A 22,763-nucleotide genomic window follows, 5' to 3' on the forward strand; every position below is an offset into this window, starting at 1 on the left:
GAGAGAGAGGGAAAGGGAGAGGGGGGAGAGAGGGCGGGAGGAGAGAGAGGGAGAGAGAGGGGGATGAGAGAGAGGGTAGGAGGGAGAGAGAGGGAGAGAGAGGGAGGGAGGAGAGAGAGGGGGAAGAGAGGGAGAGGGAAGGGAGAAAGGGAGGGAGGGAGAGAAAGCAAGAAAGAAGGAAAGAGAGAGGGGGAGAGAGGAAGGGAGAGAGGACGAGAGGGGGGAGAGAGTGGGAGGAGAGGGAGAGGGAGGGAGAGGGAGAAGGGAGAGAGAGAGGAAGGGAGAGAGGGGGGAGAGAGGGGGGGAGAGTGAGGGAGAGAGGGCGGGAGGGGGAGAGCGGGCATTCTGGGTCCCATTTTTAGCAGCACCATGGACTGCGAAAATGCGTAGAACTTTCCTCCAGCACCACATTGCCAAGGAGTTGATTTCCTTCCCATCCGCTTTCCTGGCTGTCCCGCCTTTCCCCAGAAAGCGGGGCAATAGTGCCAGGGACCCTTCCTAACTTCCACTGCTGTCTTATCCTCGGTTTGGCTCCAGTCTCCAGCGAGCGCAGCAACGCGGGTCCGCTTCCCCGCCTTGGGGCGCAGGCAGCCTTAGCGACGGAGCGGCTGATCCCAAGCTCATTCCCAGGAGGAAGCCCTCCAGGACAAGAAGAGCCTTTCTTGGGGGTCTTAGGCGCCCAGAGGGGCTCAGAAGGGGGGCTCAAGGGGGCGGCGCCTCAGGAGAAGCAGCAGCAGCAGCAAGGGCGGCACTCCTCCTCCGACCCGCCTGGTTTCTTGGCGGCCGCCTTCCTCTCTCCTCTTTCCCTGTGTCTTTCTTTCTTCCTTCCTTTCTTTCTCCTCCTCTGCCGGGACTTGGGAGAAGCCGGGAAGCAAGCCACCTCCTTCCTTGCCTCTCCATCCCTTCTCTTCCTCGTCTTCGGGGCAGAAGAGAAACTCCGTCCTTCTCTGGGGAGAGAGAAGAGCGTCTGGCGAGGGGAGGTGAGGCTGGGTCTCAATCTCTTGGCAAAGGCGAGAGGGAGGGAGGCAGGGAGGCAGGGAGAGCGGGGGGAAGCTTTGCCCTGCCAGGCAGACCCTTTGCCATGGAGCCAAGCCGTACATGGGGCTACCCTGGAGAAGTGCAGCTTGACGCCACTTCCATTGCTCTGAGGTTTGCACGCTTGGGCAGAGAAGGCGAAAGACCTCGCCAAGCTATCCTGCCCAGGATTTCAAAGCACCGAGCCCGGGCGTTGGAAGTAGTGTCAAGGCTGCCTTCACTCTGCTGAGTTTAGAAAGCGCTGGGAAAATTGGATAAAGAGTCGGGATAGAATCTCTTGTTTCACCTGCTTGCATGGGCAGAATGAGCATCTGCAAACCTAGATTCCCTCTGGAGGTTTACCAAACCCTTCTTGGCTTGGCTGCTCATCTTGAGCTTCTCAGGGTGCAGAGTTTGCTCCTCTGACAAGGGAACTTTGTCAGGATGCCTGCCATAGTTGCAGGCGAAACGTCAGGAGAGCATGCTTCTGGAACATGGCCATACAGCCCGGAAAACTCACAACAACACAGAACTTTCCTCTGTCGCCTTTCCTTTTCCTTCCTCCTTTTTAGCTACTGGTTCTTGGCTCCCTTGCTGCTGGGGATCTGCTTGCATCCTACCTCCAAACTTGGGACACTCTTCTCTCACCCCGTTATCTTGTGCTCTTTATTGGCAAGAAGGAAGCAAACTTCAGGGAAAGTCTGAATGCTATATTTATCCTTCCTACTTTGTAAAGCAAATAAGAATGAAAAAGTGAGATGGTTTGCTTATCTTTCTTTCTCCAAAGGTCCAGGCACTCTCTTATTGGGAATCTACTTCCAACTGGTGTATCCTTACTGTTGGAGCTGAACCCCACACTGCCCAAGTCTCAGGTCCTCATTGAGGAGCAGTTTAGTTAACTTAGAATAGGCTAAGGCAGCATTTCTCAACCTGGGAGTCGGGACCACTGGGTAGGTCATGAGGGAGTGTCAGAGGGGTCTCCAAGGCCCATCACAAAACACAGTATTTTCTGTTGGTCATGGGGTTCTGTGTGGGAAGTTTGGCCCAATTCTATCATTGGTGGGAGTGTAGAATGCTCTTTGATTGTAGCTGAATTATAAATCGCAGCAACTACAACTCCCAAATGTCAAGGTCTATTTTCCTGAAACTCCACCAGTGTTTACATTTGGGCATATTGAGTATTTGTGTCAAGTTTGGTCCAGATCCATCATTGTTTGAGTCCACAGTGCTCTCAGATGTAGGTGAACTACAATTCCAAAACTCAAGGTCAATGCCCACCAAACCCTTCCAGTATTTTTGTTGGTCCCAGGAGTTCTGTGCGCCAAGTTTGGTTCCATTCCATCATTGATGAAGTTCAGAATGCTCTTTGATTGTAGATTAAGTATTTATCCCAGCAACTATAATTCCCAAATGACAAAATCAATCCCTCCCGCAACCCAACCAGTATTCAAATTTTGGTGTATTGGGTATTTGTGCCAAATTTGGTCCCGTGAATGAAAATACACCCTGCATATCTGATATTTCCATTACAATTCATAACAGTCGCAAAATTACAGTTATGAAGTAGCAACGAAAATAATGTTATGATTAGGGGTCACTACGACATGAAAAACTGTATTTAGGGGTTGCGGCATTAGGAAGGTTGAGAACCACTTGGTTTCCCTTCCCACATGTCTCCTGTTTGACAGTTAAGAAGGTGTCTATTTCTTCTCTCCTCTCTGTTACTGCTCTCATTCCAATTGGTTGTGTATCAAATGGACACTTTTCTACTGCGAGCCTTTATTTGGACTTCTGTTTCTTACATCTTAGTATGGAGAGTGTGAGCTGTGTGCTTTGAGATCTCTTTCTTCGTGTGTGTCAAAGAGATGTAGTGACTGGTGTTTTTCCCTCTCTTTGAAACCTTAGAAGAGATGGGTGCTAGAGGGCTCAGACCCATTTCTTTCCCATTAAGAAATGCAGTTATCCTTTCTGATGTAAATAAATCTTTTGTGATTTTTTAAGATTGGACTCTGCATCTTTGCCTTCCTAAGCCGCCACAACCAATGGCACCTCGTATTCTGCTGGCTAATGAGCTGAATGCTTAACTTTTAGTATCCTGTTTGTGTTTTGGATGCTCTGCTATAGTTTAGGGTAGTCTTTTCCTAACACTTAATACGTTCCTGGCCAAACATTTGGAAGTAGGTGTGCAGCATTGAGGAGTTTTATTTGACACCCAGCAAACTCCCAGCAGAATCCTAATAATTTCCTCCTGACCTATCATGACGTTGTTGGCATTTATAGTTGCCAAATAGTGTGTTTTGGAAAGTTATCCACATATGCATGGCATTATAATAGTTGTGTGTGTGTGTCATTTTTTGTTATGATATGCTTTGAGAGCCGAGTTCAAAAGAGAGGGTTTTATTCTCTTGCATGTAGAGAACACACCAGATTATGTAGCGTAATTGATAGTCCCTGATTTTAGCTTTCAGGTTCTTTTTGTTTCATGGTGGCAGATCCTAATGGTTTTCATCCCTGAACGATTCTGCCTCTCTGCATTTCTTTATGCAATTGTATCTTAAGCACATGGATAATCAAGGGAGACCTTTGGGGAAAAAATTAGGGAGTACAGAACACATCAGTGAGCTGTGTGTTGTCAAAGGCTTTCATAGCCAGAATCACTGGGTTGCTGAAAATTTTCCAGGTTGTATGGCCATGTTCCAGAATAATTCTTGCCTGATGTTTCGCTCACATCTATGTCAGGCATCCTGAAGAGTTTGCGAGGTCTCACAACTTCTGAGGATGCCTGCCATAGATGTGGGTGAAATGTCAGGAGAGAATGCTTCTGGAACGTGGCCATACAGCCCAGAAAACTCACAGCAACTCAAATCAGTGAGGCTTTGCTCTTAAATGCTCAATATGTGTTTCAAGTAATCCGCGTTTTAAATTAATAACTGGACCTCTTATATAGGGACTCTATGTTCTTTTTACTGCATTGCAATTATTTCGTTTAAGATTTCCTTTCTGTCTGAATCTCTTGCCTGTCGCCTATTGCTTGTCGCTCTTTTTAATGCCTGGCATTAAGTTCTTGCTTGTGATAAATATGATTTGTTTTCTTTCTGTCATATGCTAAGAACTGAATGTTGCAGATGCAAAAGCACAAAGTACTTTCTTCTTATATTTAGAATAAACTTATTTCAGTTTTATGGTACAGCGTATCCTATACAGAATATATTTTTCGTAGGATTTACATTAAAGAAATATGATAAAGAAGCAGTCTTTAAATGTGTCTCTTGTATATTTTTTGAGAGAGGTCCTAATTGAGTGTATGTTTAAGTGAAAATCAGTCTAGCCAAAGTTTGAAAGATAAGATTCTAGTTTGTTGCAAAGCAGATGTCAACCTCTATTATCAGCTTTCTCTGAATTCTGATGAGATTTCCCTTTCTGTGTGTGTGTGTGTGTGTGCAGCGTTGCTGGGAGTCTCTCTGCAGCAAACGACCCTGACTTTCCATTACTTGGATTTCCACTTCAGCCTCTTCATATCTCCGCATACTTGGTTGTTAAGTTCCATTGTATAGTGTAGTCAAAACAATTGCTATGATACAAGACATTTTCATTTGCAGTAATTATTTAGTACACAAAATGCATTGTTTTATTTGTTTATTTCCATTTCCCCCGATGAATCTATTCTGTGAAATAGGTTAGATTGAAGCATGGTGCTTGGCTCATAGCTTTCCAATGGTTTTTCAATCTGTTCCAGGACTTATCTAGTAACATATTGATCCCCAGTGACCCTATACTGGTTTTCAACTAATGCTTTTCTAAAAAAATTCTTATACCATGAGTACGGATACATATTTAGTTTAAGTATATGCATTTGCACGAGTGGTTCCCAGCCTTTTTTTGACCAGGGACGACTTTGACCAGGGACCACTCTCCAACATTAGTACCAAAAGGATTACAAATCAGTTTTTGGTCAACTTTACATTTAGTTTGGTTATTTGGGGTGCTGATTCAGAAAAATTGCATTGGATAGACCACATCAGCTCTAGTTTCTGATACAGAACATATGCCATCCAGCAGTCGCCATTTGCTTGCTCACAGAAAACCATATTTTATCATCTAGAGCTGATGTAGTGGTAGTAATCTTTCATGGGTAGCTAGCATCTCACATCCCAACATCTGCATTGCCTCGGCACTATAAGAGGGTTTCGTGAGACCAGTGGTTTTGAGGCAATGGTGTAGTGATGGTGAGACTGTGGACCATCTTTTTATTCTTGCAGACCACTGGTGGTCCATGGACCACAGGTTGGGAACCACTGATTTACATAGTAGCAGAAGAGCCTGTATGGTATACTACTCTGAGTATTGGACTCCAGGAAGCCAAGACTCAAATAATCCAAGCAGGATTTTCATGACTGAACAGGGTTTAGTCATGAAAACCCTACTTGGGTGATTTTGAGCAAGTCATGCTATCTCCACCTAAAAGGGTGGCAATGGCAAACCTTCTATGGAAATAAATTCGGAAGTTAGTTTCATATATTTATACCTCCCCCCCCCCCCCCGCTTCTGCTCCCTCACCCCCTATTGTATTTATATTTACATTTTTATTTATATACTAAATGTACCAAGTTCATATGAGAATGTGACTTTTATTTCCTGTGCTGGTTTATGACTAAAATAAATGATTTGATTTTATATCCCCCATTGGTGAATCCTCAGTAGAGTTCTAAGATAGGGACAGTCACACTTGGAATAGAAGACAACAGTTAGGGTCCCCCCCCCCTTGATTCTACCTTTTCCTCCAGACTCTTGCAAATCAGAAAATCCATCTCTGAAAATTAGCTCCAAAGGTTGGGGCAACTTTCTGAGAAACGTTAGGTTATTATGCAAAGGACTGCTCAAAGAATTTCCTCCGTTGTGTTGTCGAAGGCTTTCATGGCTGGAATCACTGGGTTGCTGAGAGTTTTCTGGGCTTAATGGCCATGTTCCAGAAGCATTCTCTCCTGATGTTTTGCCTACATTTATGGCAGGCATCCTCAGAGGTTGTGAGGTCTGTTGGAAACTAGGCAAGTGGGGTTATATATCTCCTCCTTCTTCAATGGTGGTGGAGAGAAGGAAGGAGGAGATACATAAACCCCACTTGCCTAGTTTCCAACAGACCTCACAACTCAGTGATTCCGGCCATGAAAGCCTTCGACAATGCAGATTTTCAGTGTTGGGTTGCAGAAACATGTATGTGATTTTTTATTTTAAAAATCCCATAAATCTTTAGTTGGGAAAGAAAAGGATTATGTGTTGTAGCTGCATGTGCCTGCCAACAGCAGGCAAATTCATACAGCCATTGCCAAAATCACATGTATGAACAGCCAAGCATAGGGAAAGGGGAAAGGGGATAAGCCAGGATCAGCATCTAACACCCACCATTTTTTTAAAAAAAAACCTAGATAGTCTGTCCATCAAAATAGAAATCATAAGTGGAGATTGGTGGAAAAAACTGTCCCTGGGAGATTTCATTTGGTCTCTAGAAAGTTCAAAATATTTTGTTAACTTATGCAAGACTTACCTGACCTGGTTGTTTAATTTCATATGCACATATTCATTCGTTTTGCATAGAATGCTTGCTGAAGCATGTTGACCTGCTCTTCTTTGTGGTGTAGGAACTTGTCCCAATCCTTCCTAAGGTATTTCTGCCTCTGATATCACATTGTCTGTTAAAGAAGTCATGCCCAGGAACTCATCTACTTTTAAAAAATCTTAGGTACATCTGTATATAGGCATGACTCACTTAACAAAGCCTCTGACAAAGAAGCTTCTTTTTATATAGTCTTTTTATGCCAGTCTAGCTCCCCTTTTCTTTCTCGTCCTTTGTCTAGTTCAAAGGCATTTTTAAAGGCTGAATCCGCATTGAGAGAATGGCACAGGAGAAGTTCCAGTGCCAGGTTGTAAAAGTATGCCTATAGTAAACAATGGAATAAATCTTCATCTTGGAAAGAATGAGATTTTACTCCAACTGATCTTCCTGTATCTGTATATGCCTGCCTAAGCCTGGTAAGGTAAATAGCAGCTGACCCCAGCATCTTTTACTGAGTTGTATGAACTACAATACAGAAAGAAAAATATAGACAGATAAGTCTGCCTGATCAACTCCACTTAAAGTAGTGGTTCCCAATCTTTTTTGACCAGGGACCACTTTGATCAGGGACCACTCTCCAACGTTAGTACCAAAAGGGTTACGAATCAGTTTTTTGACCAACTTTACATTTGGTTTAGTTATTTGGGGTGCTGATTCGGAAAATTGTATTGAATAGACCACATCAGCTCTAGTTTCTGATACAGAACATATACCAACATAGTCACAATCTGCTCGCCCACAGAAAACCATATTTCATAATCTAGAGGTGATGTGGTAGAAGTAATCTTTCATGGGTAGTCAGTCAACACCCCCATTGCCTTGGCACTTAAGAGGGTTTTGCAAGATCGGTTGCTCTCATTGCCACGTGGTTTCGAGGCAATGGTGTAGTAATGGTGAGGCTGCAGGCCATATTTTCATTCTTGCGTATCACTGGTCGTCCACAGACCATAGGTTGGGAACTACTGACTTAAAGCATAGATCTATGAGTTTCACCATCAAAATGGTAGTAATCACCATTTGCAGTTTAAAATATCTAAAGAGATGGCTATATCTCCATGACGATATCTTTTGGCTTGGCACCTCCTTGAGTGCTGATGAAGTTGAAGGCTTATGAAGTGCTGCTCCACATTTGGGGACAGCGGTGGGCACTGGTAATGTGTAGTCTCAGATAAGAAAAATAGAATTTGATGAACAAAACAAATGTCCCTGGATGCATTTTGGGAGATGGCTACAAGTGGTCTCCAGAAGGTTCCAAATTTTCTCTTTTGCTTATACAAGGTTTACCTGACCTGGTTGTTTCACTTCACCTGTGCATATTATTAGTTTTGAGTAAATAACTTTACAGAAGTAATTTTCTTTTTTTGTGGTGCAGAAAACTATCCCATTTCTTTCCATGTGCTTCTGGTGCCAAATGTTATGTTAAATTGAAAGAACGTAAAAGAAGGGATCTACTTTGTTACTGAAATTTAGTGAGCCCTTGATATTTGCAGGCGTTTGATTCCAAGACCCCTGTGAATACCATAATCCATGGATGTTCAGGTCCCATTATATACAATGGTGTAGTAAAAAGATGAAAGTCAAGGTTTGTTTTTTCGAAATCTTTATACATTGTTTTCAAGCCATGTGTAATTGAATCTGTGGATACTGAATTTGGATACAAAGAACCAACTGTAATAGAAGCTCCAGGAAAAAAAAGTGTAGAAAGAAGGATATGCTGCTCTTTTCTCTGAAAGTTAATGATAATTTACAACCTAAGTAGAAAGATGCAAGGCAATAATTTGTCACAATGTAAATGGTGACAGATTAATGGGGAATAATAATTTTCTTTTGGTGCTTCTTTCAGCACTTAAAGATGGGCATTTATAGCCCAGTTTTTGTTGGTCATGGAGGTTCTGTATGCCAAGTTATGTCCAGGGCCATTGTTAGTGGGGTCCAAAGTGCTCTTTGATTGCAGGTGAACTATAAATCCCAGTATTTACAACAGCTATAAATCAAACCTCTCCAATATTTTTCTTAGGTCATGGGGGTTCTGTGTGCCAAATGTGGTCCAGGTCCATTCTCAGTGGGGGTCACAGTGTTCTGACTTGATGCAGGGTGAACTGCAACTTCCATCATGTGGAGCCAATTCCTCCAGTATGTTTGGTCACTGATTAGTTCTGCTCTGTTTGTTTGTTGTGCAGACAGAGTTGAAAAGAGTAGGAAAGTGTTAAGGGAGAGGCAGTTGGCGGGTGCATGCAAATTCCACATCAATGGAGAGAGTAAGAAACACTGGGATATCTGTGGTGGAGGAAACATGTAAAATTTAGGCTGTAATTGTCTCCAAATGAAAGCATTCTTTGGGCGGTGGGCAGTTTGGTGTCTGGGGAGAACATTGGCAGGGTTTTGGCTACATGTTCATGGCGCTCGCTATAACCTGAAATGTCATTGGAGGGAGACTTTTGATGGCTCCTCAGCACTGTGAATTAAGGCTGTTTGTGGAAGTTGGAGCCTGTCTGTGGAAGAGGGCACCTCAGCCACACACATACATACATATTTTCACTTTTATTATGTGTATACATTAAGATCTTTTCGTAACATGTAACTTTTCCAGGCTCTGAAAGTGGGAATAAATATGATAATTTTAAATTCAGTTGATGTTTAGTTTAATACTATTACAAAGTCAAAACTCAAAAGTGACTCATGCTATCAAAAATTATTACCCTTTCTTATGCCTGGAACTATGGAGCTGTCTAAAATGTTTAATCCTTTTCTCAGAACAACTCTGCATATTTGGTGTAGGTGGGCTAAGTTTTTAGCTATAGCTCCATCACTCAAATTGTCTTTTTATTGATCACCCAATGTTTGGGCTGATAAAATGAAGAGGCAATGAAGGAATTGGAAAAAGGGGGATTCTGTAGACATAAAGATCTTGTAATGCCAATATGTCCATCTCTTTAGATGTTATACAACACAAATTATCTCATTTCCAAATATCACAGTTGAACCATTTTTAAATCTATAGGTTTTTGAGGGATTTGTCTAACATGCCAAGAACAATTATACCCGGCATTGGTCTCTCTACAGGATTTGATACTAATGGCTTTTAGATCATGCTTATAACTTTGCAGGATACTGTTAATCAGAACTAAAATCAACATTCACTGAAGCTGAATGTTACTAGAAGGGACCTTATGGATTATGGGTTCCAACCCCCAGTTTACTGCAAGATCTCCAGCTAAAGCACCCCTAGCAAGTCACTGTCAAATCTCTTTTTGAAGATATTCAGAGGAGACCCCGCCGGCACTCTAAGAAATTGGTCATTGGCAAACATCTTGAACTATCAAGAAGTTTCTCCTAATGTTCAGTTGAAATCTACTCTCTTATAACTTCAAAACACTAGACTTAGTCCTACCCTCTGAAGCAGCAGGTAGTCCATCTGCATCCTCCTCTTTCTGGCAACCTTTGAGTTATTTAAAAAGTTTGATCATAGCACCTCTTAGTAAAGAGGTGCCATGATTGCCAACATAGTAAAGAGATGACATGATCCCCAACTTAGTAAAGAGATTTTCTTTTACCAAGTTGAACATGCCCAGCTCTTTCAACCTCTTCTTCATCATCATCATCATCCTTATTATCATCTTTATTACCCTCCTCTGAACTTACTCCAACTTGTCTCTATCCTTTTACAAATGGGACACCCAAAAATGTTGTTGAGGCCTAACCAGTACATAATACAGTGATACCTTGACTTAAGAGCTTAATTCATTCCATGACTGAGCTCTTAACTCAAAACACTCTTATCTTAAAGTGAATTTTCCCATTGAAATGCATTGAAATGCTCTTAACCCATTCCAGCCCCCTGAGCCCCCCAATTTTCATTACATGTTTTTAGATAAAAATATACTTCATAAATAACAAATAATGCATAAATGTACATTCATATGGAACAATAAAAAAGAAAGAATAACTTTGAAATAGTAGAAGCACAAAGCTGTGGTAAGGAAGCACAAAGTGAGGAGGCAGAAGCATCATTTTCTTCATACTGTGCTCATTCTAGTCTCTCTCCCCCTCTCTTCCCCCCCTCTCTCTCTTCATGAAGCCAAACATACCAGGGATAAAAACTACACAAAATCAACTAACCCAAAGTTCTTCAAAGTGGGGAAGAGCATGAGGTACGGTGACTGCTCCCTTGAAGCCCTAAAGCCCTGTGCCCTGGCGCTAGCATTCCCGCTGGTGCTACCTCTTAACTCAAAATTCTGCTCTTATGTCAAAGTGAAACCCATGCCAAGCAGCAGCTCCTAACAGAAAATGCTCTTAAGTTGGGATGCTCTTAAGTAGAGGTGCCACTATATAGTGAAGTAGTTGCTTCCCTCAATTTGGAAACTATGCTGGCTATGACAGCATTTGCCTTCTTTTTCTGCAGAATCTGACTTCTAGCTTCTGATCAATTCTACATCAGCAATAATTCCACGGTCAGGTTTATTTTTAATGTGTTTTAGATATGGAGAAGGGAATGGATTTTTTTTTTTTTGTAGATAGTAATAATTAGGTATAGAATATTGTTGGTGTGGTGCATGCTCTATTATTAATGTTTTCAAAAACTGATAATAAAACTTTTAAAACAGAAAGGGAAAAAACAATTCCAAGGTCTTTTTTCACATGTAGCACTGCAAAGCAAGTATTTCCCATTGTATCCCTTTGCATTTGGTTTTTTGTGACCTGTATGTCCAATTTTGCCATTTTTGCGATTAAATTTCATTTAATTCATTTCAGCCATGTTGGAGGTCCTTTTGAATTCTGTTGCTATCTTCAAATGCGATAGCTTCCCCTCCTAGTTTTGAGTCATCTGTACATTAGATGAGAATTCCCTCTATCCCATCATTTGAATCATTTATGAGGAGTAAAAAGGCTACTGTTCGGAAGGTAGGAGTTGAAAATATATTCATGGAACACTGTATGCCACACATGGATTCCTAACCCACATATTGGTCCTAGTATCATGGGAATCCTGGATCTTCTCTTGATTTTGTAGCTGTTCCTCCTACAGTTGTATCAAATAGTACAGGAGGTCTATCAGCCTAGAAACTCTGAAGGAAAAAAACCCAGCACCCAAAGAGCTCCATTAAGTCCAGAGCAAACTAGCTTTGCTGTACCCACAATGGCAGGTCCATTACTTTCTCCCAGTCTTTGAGTGATACAATAATTGGGTTGTTGTGTGTTTTCTGGGCTGTATAGCCATGTTCCAGAAGCATTCTCTCCTGGCGTTTCACCTGCATCTATGGCAGGCATCCTCAAAGGTTGTGAGGATGCCTACCATAGATGCAAGCGAAACGCCAGGAGAGAATGCTTCTGGAACATGGCCATACAGCCCAGGAAACACACAACAACCCAGTGATTCCAGCCATGAAAGACTTTGACAATACGTGATACAATAATTCACAGGCTATTTTATACTGCAGTATGATTTCAGGCTGTTCCTCTCTAATACACAATTGCCTTTGTCAGGCAATTAAAGCCACGTGTCTCAGAGATGTATGTCTTGTACTTAATGACAAACAGCATTTTCATAAATGATACCGAGAACGGCTTTTAGTCTAAACACATCATGTTTTAGTGTTGTTAATGTCAGATAGAATGTCTTTTTTAAAAAATGAGTGTACACTTCTAGCCAGTGAAAGCTTTATAACTTGAATCACAGATGTCAAGAGTTCATAAACTAATAGAAACCATACTTGTGAAAGTGGCGAGAGGCTCCATACTGCCTGAGGAAATACAGTTGTCAGTTAAGAGTGCTTGAGTCTGTAAAATCTCACCGCAGTGCATGTGTCAGGGATGGATAAGAGAGTTGGTAGATAAGGGTGGATGGGCCAGCGAAGCATATAGGAAAGCATGTCGAGCAGAGAAGGAGAGAGATTTTCTTACAATGCATTTGCTGAATAAGTAGGTAGTGGCTGAAGGATTGTGGAGAAAGGAATTTACAAGCCAACACCATGGCTGCAGGCTGCTATTTTTATTTTGACGTTTGTTTAAAAAGGTGCTATGATAGCACAAGTCTCATGGAAGTTGGCATGACTTGGGCCAACAAAGAATTTTGGCGCTATACAATGTTCTTGGCTTACAATGCTATTCTGGAAATTGTTTAAGCATTATACTTTTTTGTTTTGTTTTGACATGCTTTTAAAAACTTGTTCATAATATTCTTGAGAGACGGATTGCCATTTTTGTGAGCATTCTGCTCTTGCTACCACTGTTTAGAGCAGTTGTTCCCATGGACCACCAGTGGTCCTCAAGAACTAAAAGATTATCTGTGGCATGACCATTACTATATTGTTGCAACGAGAGCAACTGGTCTCGCAAAACCCTCTTATAGTACCGAGGCTTATTAAATATGGTTTTCTGTGGGCAAGCAGATGGCAAGCAGATTTCTGATACAGAAAGCAGATACTGATTTCTGTATCAGAAATTAGAGCTGATGTGGTCTATCCAATGGAATTTTCTGAATCAGCACCCCAAATAACCAAACCGAATCTAAAGTTGTTGAAGGCTTTTATGGCCAGAATCGCTGGGTTTGTTGTGGTTCAGCGTGATTCTGGGCCTGAGATGTTCTCTGATGATGAGGATGATGGGATTCAGATTCCTGCCTCTTTTTCTGTGTCTCAGATCTCTAGGCCTGCTCCTAGGTCTTTTTCTGAGGCTCCCACAGACAGTGCAGAGTCAACACAGTGGTTCTCAGAAGAAAGGAATGTTAATGAAGTAGATAGTGAACAGGTGGAGAGGCCTTTGCCTTCCCACACTGATAGTGAAAGTGCAGAAAGCCTTGATAGTGACCTGACCCGGCAAGCCCATCTTGATTTGTGGGTCAGGAGGAGTTCTCGCCTAGCCAGCAGATGAGAAGCCAGCTCAGGGAAAAGTCATCGCAATGCTTTCATGTTGGTGAGAGTATAATGTTTCATGTTAGCAAAAGGTATTTAGGCTTCTTGCAAGCAGAGGGAAAGTGTCAGTTCAACATAGCTTGTTAGCCTGAAAGCTTCATGGAATAACCTTAGCTGGAAATCAGCACGCTTGGGGTTTCTTGCATTGTGATTCTTGGGGCAATTGTTTCACTGCTTGTACCATGGACTCTGTTTTCAACTTTGCCTATAGGATTGTACCTCTTGTTTTTACCTGAAGATCTTTGGAACTATATTCTGCATTTAACCTAAATCTTTGGAACTTTGCAGTGCTTATTCTTTATTTTGACTTGGACTTTTTCCTCAATAAACTATAAAACTACAGATTTTGTGTGGTGGTGTTTGGAAGCAAGGCAAAGCTTACTCTGAGTTGCAACAGGGTTGTTGTGAGTCATATAGCTGGAAAACTCATAACAAACCCAGAATCTAAAGCTGGCCAATAACTGTTTTGCAACCTTTTTGGTACTAATGTTAGAGAGTGGTCCCTGATCAAGTGGTCCTGGTCAAAAAAGTTTGGGAACTACTGGTTTGTTGTTGTTTATTTGTTCAGTTGCTTCCAACTCTTTGTGACTTCATGGACCAGCCTGCGCCAGAACTCCCTGTCGACCGTCACCACCCACAGCTCCTTCAGAGTCAAGCCAGTCCCTTCAAAGATATCATCCATCCATCTTGCCCTTAGTCGACCCCTCTTCCTTTTTCCTTCCTTTTTCCCCAGCATCATTGTCTTCTCCTAGCTTTCCTGTCTTCTCATTATGTGGCCAAAGTACTTCATCTTTGCCTCTAATATCCTTCCCTTCAATGAGCAGTTGGGCTTTATTTCCTGAGGTATGTATTGATTGGATCTTCTTGCGGTCCAAGGCACTCTCACAATTTTCCTCCAACACCACAGTTCAAAAGTGTCTATCATCCTTCACTAAGCCTCCCTTATGGTCCAGCTCTCACATCCATAGGTGACTACGGGGAATACCATTGCTTGCTTTAACTACTACTTTGGAGAATAACAAATGGAATTGTATTTCTAAAGAATAAGACTGTTATTATTTGTGGGGGGTTTTTTTGTGCAAGTCTGTGACTGAAATAAAAATTGTACTTGAAATTTATTGGTTTATTTTACAGATTTATTCTAACTTTTTAACTACAACAGTTGTCAAAGCAACTGTGAGAAAAAATGTTGCTCTTATATTAATTAACATTGGCATTAGCTATATTACTGCACTTTAAAAGCCTTAATTGGAATTACTGACTATTAATAAAGAGGGCCTGATTCCATGTTTCTCTAAAAAGTGATATAAATCAGCATATTCATCAGTGGTCTTAGCTGCTGATTTGCACAAACTAATTAGCAAATAAACAATAAGATCAATAAACCTCACCTCAAAACTCTCTGTTATCCACTATTAACGCATCTGCTCAGAAGAAGTCTCAGTGCAGAGTTATAGCCCAAGCCTTTGGACACTTTTTCGGTTATAAATGAAATTAAACTCAGCAGGACTCATTTTAGAGTAAATGTAGATAGAATTCAACTATATATTGAGCAAGCAAAAGTCAGTGCCTAGTGAGTTTAAAGTAGACAGTACAACCTCTTCTTTTTAAACGGTTTTAAATTGTGTATTTTAATATTTTGATAAATGTTTTTTAATGTTTATGTATTGTATGTGAATCTGTGTCCCGGCATTGAATGTTTGCCGTGTATATGCTGTGCTCCGCTCTGAGTCACCTTCGGGGTGAGAAGGCGGAATATAAATGTTTTAAATAAATAAATAAATAAATATTGAAACTTTGAGGGAAGATTTAAAAGGATAATCTCTTCTCCTCCAAATGATACCTACTGTTTTATATTTGAGTCCACCGCCCTCCAAAGTAATATATTCCACTGTTGAACCGCCCTTACAGTCAAAACATTCTTCCTAATGCTCCGGTGGAATCCCATTTCTTATCATTTGAAGCCACTGGTTTGTATTCGAGTCTTTGAAGCAGCAGAAAACAAGTTTGCTCCATTTTCCCTGTACTTTACAAAGACAGATTGCTGCTGATGGAGTGGTCAGAGTATGCACCTGCCCTGTAGAATTAATGTTGTTTGATACCGCTTTAACTGCCATGAGTCAATACTATGGAATCCTGCGATTGGCAGTTTGGTGAGGCCACAGAACACTTTGGGAGAGAAGGGTAATTATTATTAGTAGTAATAGTAGTATTAATAATAATATATAAATATAATTTATAACATTTATATTCAACCCTATCTCCCCATGGGGACTCAGGGTGGATTCCAGTATACAAAGGCAAACATTCAATGCCATCATAGAACAAACAAATACAGACATAATAATCCCAGAAAAACCCCACATATGAAAACAACATTAGAACCTAACATCATTAAATTAAACAAAACGTAATCAAACAAAAATTATATAACGACATAAAATCTGAGCATAAAGCATCCACATTGATTTACAAAAACCAACTAAAGTTCACAACATTATGTGGGTTGGTTGTGTGGCCAGTTATGGTAATTGGGCTAGCATGGACTAGCAGAGCCCCTATACAATAATAGTTTTCAACCAGAGGCCCGGTAGTGGTCTCTCATTGTATAATCCTCCTTTTCTCCCTATGCTAGTGAGCAAAGTAAGTCTTCCATTGTTTTTTGAAGGACAGGAAGGAGGGGGCCAGCTCTATTTCTTTAGGGAGGGAGTTCCAGAGGAGGGGGATGGCCATGGAGAAAACCCTCTCTCGTTCCCACCAGCTGTTCTTGAGGTGGAGGTGGGCCCGAGAGCAGAGCCTCCTCCGCTGACTGTAATGCCCAAGCTGGTTTGTAAAAAGAGATGCAATCGGTTAAGTAGCCTGGACCCAAGTCATTAAAGCTAAAGGCGTAAAAGTACAATTCCTGTGATTCCATAGCATTCAGCCATGGTAGTTAAGTTGGTGTCAAACTGCATTAAATCTACAGTGTCAATGCACCCTCAGTCTATAAAAGCTTATGCTACAAAATTCTTTCTCTAATCATTTTCCAAGGTTCATGCTTTACATAGTGATTCACACTAACACACTTATATCTTTGAATTCTATGACATCCCTTCAGATTTTGAAAGATTGCTGTCATATCACCTATCATTCCTGTCTTCTCCAAACTAACACATATCCAGGTCCACAGCTTACTTCTTTTAAGGGTTGGATTCTAGACCTTTGATCTTCTTGGTCATTTTTCGCTGGACCTATTCCAACCCATTAATATCCTCATTGAACTGTTGTTCCCAGGACTGGACACAGTATTCCAGGTGAAGTCTGACAAAGGCAAAATAGATACTATTGTTTCCCTTGATCTTGACACTATATTCCTATTCATGTAGTCCAGAATTGGATTGGCTTTTTTTAGCTACCTCATCACACTGTTGACTCATTTTAGCTTGTGATCTACTGAGAGCCCTGGATACTTTTTGCATGTACTACTTTCAACTCTTCCGAAACTTGTGCGTGTTGTTTTTCCTGCCTATATGTTACATTTATCCTTGTGTCATTTCTTTTGTTAGTTTTGATCCAGCTCTTCAATGTATCAAGATCATCCCGAATTTTCTTCCTGTTCTGTAGAGTCTTAGCTATCCCACACTAATTTGGTATCATTTGCAAATTTGATAAGCATGTCCATCATATTCCATAATCTAAGATGTAAAAAACAGTGGCCTCAGGACAGAACTCAGAGGCACTCCACAAGTCACTTCCTCTTGAGTTCAATCTGTAAATAAATTACAGATCCACCTAATGTAACACTGTTTAGCCCACAATTCACCAGCTTGCCCTCAAAAACATCATGAGGAGCCTAGTCAAAAGCCTACTGTAATCAAGATATACTACATCCACAGCACTCCCTTTATCTACCTAGTTTCTAGTTCTATAAAAAGAGAGAGATAAAATTAGCTTGTCATATGCTGGCTCTTAGTTATAGCATTTCTTCTGAAGTGCACACAGACCAGTGGTTAAATTGTCTGTTATGGAATCCTTCCTAGTAATATCAAGCTGGCTGATTGGTCCTGATTTTAGCTTTTTTTGAAGGCAAGGACAACATTTGCCCTTCTTCAATCTGCTGAAACCTCTTTTGTACTCAAGAACTCTCAAAGAGGCTCTGAGATTACATCTCCAAGTTCTTTTAGTACTCTTGAATGCAGTTTATCTATTTTCACCAATTAGCATACTGTTATCTTGTTGATAGAAGACTGAAACAAAGAAAGTATTAAACAGTTTCCCCTGCCTTCTCAAAGACTGTCTCCCTCTCCTATGTAACTCAATATAAAGCCCTGTTGATCAGCTTTGCAAATACATTTGTTCCAGTTTACAAAGTCCCACCTATCTCTTGCCAGACATCTTTCTTTATGGAAGAGCAGGGCAGATTAAAAATTAAAATCTTTCTTGAAGGCACCATCAAGAGCCAGTGGTCCCAGCATGCTTTTCTTTGTCAGTTACATCCTTCTGCTGGAAGTAGTGATAAAATAATAACCTACACCCCAAGATCTTTTAGCTTCCTCTGTAGAGACTCATAGTCTCTTGTAATATGCTGAAAGCTCTATCTTGTGATATCAAAAGTATGGTAAGAAAAAGATGAAAAATGCAACACAGGAGGGCTTCAGATTGAACATCTTAGCCTGAACCCTATTGTTAGACCCAACTAGAGTAGATTCATTAAATCAGTTCAATTTATATAGGTTTTTTATCTATTATTCAACACTTGATTCAGTGGGTGTACTTTAGGATTTTGGCCAGTGATGATGGGCCTTCTATAAACTTTAATGAAATAGTGGCATTGCACAGTAAAAGCATGAGCAGACACAAATTTTGGAAGCATAGGTTAGTTAAGTAGGCGACACATATTTGAAACCTGACCCTAAGATAAATTTGCATATTTATGTTTCAAGAGATGTCCTAGTAATACAAGAGCTAGCAGATTGTTGGTATGAAACCTTGGTAGTCTTCTCCTCAAATAGCTGGTAATGTGCTTGCATTTGAGTGAAGGACAAAAAGGACAGATGATATCCCATGTTTCATTTAAAAGGTTCTATTTGTATGAACGTCTTTTGAAAAGAAATACTTTTCCATGTCTTTCAAGTCAAACTGTCTCTAAGAACAATAGTATACCATATCTCCTGGGATGTGTTGAGTGTATTAATAGTTCAGGGCTCTTTAAAGATTTTTATACATCTGGTTTACATTTCTGAAGTTTTCCTCGCAATTGTGCCATCTAGAGACTTAATTATTTCTAAGGAAAACTCGGATGGTGAAGAATAAGGCGTTTGCTTCAGAGAAGTGTTGATATGCTATACTGCTATGCACTGGCTGCTTCGTTCCCTTGTTATACAGAGAGCAAAGAACAAGAAATACAGATTAAAGGCAGAACAGATGGCCTTTGGGAGACAATTTGGATGGTGGTGAGGGCAATTTCTTTTTTTTTCTTTTTTTAAATTTTTAATTAAATTTTATTTCGAAAAGATAATACACCAACCATATATGTTGCAAAAATGTACACATACACAAACAAACACACATACACAAACAACCCTCCATACAGTTACCCCTCCACCCACCCCCAGTGCTACCCACCACCTTGACTTCCGTCACTAATCCACGCAGGATTTATGCACAACTTATTTAACCCTCTATACTTGTAATTCAATAAATTCCTCTTGTTTTTATTTCTTTAGCTCTCCCGTCAAGTATGCTAAGGCCAGCTTCCAGTTTCTTTCAATTATTTCATTATTTTCATATTTCAAATTGCTTGGTGAGGGCAATTTCATCAGGGTGTTCGGACTACTGAGACTACAGAATGGTGTCCGGCAGTCTAGTCTGGTTATAGGATCATTCATTGCACAAGTTAATATATGTAACAATTCAGGAATCCTATAGGTATTTCTCGTGTGTTCTATTATCCTATTTCTCCACTGAGTTAGATTTTTTAAAATAATAATGACAGTCCATAACCCACAGCAGTATACTGAATTAGTCATTTTAGTCTATCATAGTAATTTGTATATTCTATCAGTAGTTTTCCTTCAGCTGGTACCCCTCAGATATCATTGAATCATAGGGTTGGAAGAGATCACAAGGACTATCCAGTCCTAGCCCTTGCCTTGCAGAAACACACAATCAGCATTTCCAAGAAATGGCCATCCAACCTCTGTTTAAAAACTTCCAAAATAAAAGACTTGATCACTCTCAGAAGCAGTATATTCCACTGTCAAATGGTTCTTACTATCAGGAAGTTCTTCATAATGTTTAAGGATCTCTTTTCCTTTAGTTTGAATCTATTACTCAGTGTCCTAATGTCTGGAGCAGTAGAAAACATGTTAGCACCATCTTTATATGTCATCCTTTCAAATATTTAATCATGGCTGGTATGTCACCTCTTAACCTTCTCTTCTCCAGGCTAAACATATTCATACCTTCTACCATGCCAGCCACCCTCTTCTGCATACATTCCAGCTTAACAGTGTCCTTATTGAATTGTGCCCAAAATGGTCACAGAATATCAAGTAATGTTCAACCAAAGCAGAACAGAGTGATACTATTCCTAGACACTATATTTCTATTGACACAATCTAGAATCACGTTTGTTAGAATTTGTTAGAATCACTCATGTTTAGCTTGTGGTCTACTAAGACCCTTAGGCCCCTTTCACTTGTACTATTGTCAATCAGAAATCATCTATATGTTGGAATTCAACTCCCATAATCCAGCAGAACTGTAGAATAAATACAGTGAATAAACAATAATAATTAAGAAGACTCAAGTTTAACCATTCTTGATTCTGTGTTGCATTGAAAGTCATGAAAATAGCCAGTGATTTTACTGTGTAAATCTCTATAGACATTAATAAACTCAGTGTTTCTCCAGTAACATATTATATCAGTATTGCTTATGTATAATTCAGAATCTAAATTTCTTCATCATACTTTTGGAGCCATATCTTTCAGATTTAGCAACAGTGAACTATAAATATAATGTTCTGTGGGACTTGTAGAAGGGTGGTCCAAAGGAATTTGTGGATTTTTTTAAGCAAAGAGAAATTGGTTTAACCAACTGCTTTAATTAGTATATGTGATAATATTATTTTTGAACTTAAAATAAAATGACCATATAGAATAAGCACAAAATAATAATGAAAGTTAGAAAATAAGGTGTTCTTCTATAGCAATGGTTCCTAACATTTTTTTGACCAGGAATCACTTGACCAGGGACCACTTTGATCAGGGACCACTCTCCAACATTAGTACCAAAGGGGTTACAAGTCAGGTTTTGGTCAACTTTAGATTCAGTTTAGTTATTTGGGATGCTGATTCAGAAAATTGCATTGGATAGACCACATCAGCTCTAGTTTGTGATACAGAACATATGCCATCCAGTAGTCACCATCTGCTCACCCACAGAAAACCATATATGATAAGCCTTGGCACTGTAAAAGGATTTCACGAGACCAGTCACTCTCATTGCAACGGTGTAGTAACAGTGAGGCTGCGGACTATACTTTAGTTCTTGCAGACCACTGGTGATCCACAGACCACAGGTTGGGAACCACTGTTCTATAAAGACATATTTTTCAGAATATAAAACAATAAATTTCCAAAGTTGTGTTCTGCAGATTACCCATTTTTGACAGGCTCTGGAAACTTTTAATACCATTGATTCTTCCTTGCTTATTGGTGCAATAACCTAAGTACCCTAAAGGCACCAGATTCCATCTCATCTTGGAGGGTGAACAGGATCGGTCCTGGTTAATACTTGGATAGGAATACCAGGTGCTGTAGCCTATATTGCAGTGGAAGGAACTGGCAAAGTGACCTTTCTTGTCTAAGGAAATTCTGTGAAATTCCCAGAATTGCCATAAATTGACAGGCTACTTGAAGGCACATATACACACACAATAATTTTGTCTGGAGCAAATATGCCCAGTTTTAATACAACAATTTAAAACATTGACATGTCATTGTAGTCATCAATTTCTGAAGACACAGACACATACCTTTTCAGTTAAGGGTCTGTGGTTTAATTAGAAGTCTGTCTCATGGACCAAGCAACTAATTTGTAAAACTCTATCACAGATACGCCTGTTATCCTTGATTGTAAAAACAACAGCTTTATTTTAGATTACTGCCACAACTGTCCTCGTGCATCCTTTCCCCATATCTTTGCCAGTACATCCCCTGATGGAGGCAGATGAAACAGGAAGGAAAAGGCTAGAAGCACAAATGGTTCTCATCTTTCTCTGAAACAAGCCAATTGCTGTATATATAATTCTGAAAAGATGGTGCCAATAACACTGATGGCTGCCAAGTAACCTTTCTCCTTGGCTGTCAGTTTGCCGGCAAAGTCTTGTTCAGCAGATCTGTTTTGGTTGCTCAACAACAACAAAAAACAATCCCACCCCACCCGAAGATAAGACCAAATACAAAGAAACAGAAGCAAGAATCAAAGTGCCTAAAATGGAAAGGTAATTTAATCATACTTTGACATGACAGACATAGTTTGGTCAATAATGTCTTCAGGAGCAGATAGGAAAGTTGTTTTATTAGTAGAACTGTATTGTTCAACCTTTGAAGAGGTTTTCTATTCTTTTATCAAATTTTGTATCTTTCCCTCAATTGGATGCCTGTTTCTTTTTTTTCATGTGGTGAGTGAACTACCTAATAAAACAGGTATTTCCCTTTGAATCATGAAATAGATGAATTGTTAGCCACCTTGAGTTCCCATGGGGAGAAAGGTGGGGTATAAATAAAGATGATGATGATGATAATGATGATGATGATGATGATGATTTACTGTATTTATATACCACTTTTCTCACCCCCCGGGGGGGGGGGGCTCAAAGAGGTTTACAACATAATGTTGACAAAATTTAATGCCAACATACATGTAAAACCAAATAATAAAATCTAAACAAAAATCATATAACTATGCGTTAAAATCAGTAAGACCATTAAACAGAAGATATAAACAGCATTAAGACATGAAAACATAGAAGTAAAAACACCTAATATAAATGTTAAAATCACATGATTCAAAATCCTAGTCCAGGCCATTCCAAATGTCAACTGCATATATTCCCTATTTCTTTCTTGCACCGCATTACTTTACTGATATGGATGTTGCACCCTGTAGTGTATATGAAATTATTTTGCATTCAGTTCAACTTGGAAATTGCAATTTCTAATCCAGGGTTTGAATATCCA

The 22,763-nt window shown here is 40.1% G+C and overlaps 1 protein-coding gene across 1 annotated transcript in view; it reads left to right on the forward strand.

The window, feature by feature from the left end:
* The first annotated feature begins 359 nt into the window (after positions 1-359).
* KCNG2 (potassium voltage-gated channel modifier subfamily G member 2) overlaps positions 360-22,763 on the forward strand; it is a 97,325-nt gene continuing 74,921 nt past the window's right edge. Inside the window, exon 1 of the mRNA XM_060774939.2 lies at positions 360-980. The gene's annotated coding sequence lies outside the window, so the exon portion shown is untranslated. The remainder of the gene's footprint in view (positions 981-22,763) is intronic.

Source organism: Anolis sagrei, chromosome 4, assembly GCF_037176765.1.
Source record: "Anolis sagrei isolate rAnoSag1 chromosome 4, rAnoSag1.mat, whole genome shotgun sequence".
In the NCBI taxonomy this organism is placed as follows: Eukaryota; Metazoa; Chordata; class Lepidosauria; order Squamata; family Dactyloidae; genus Anolis; species Anolis sagrei.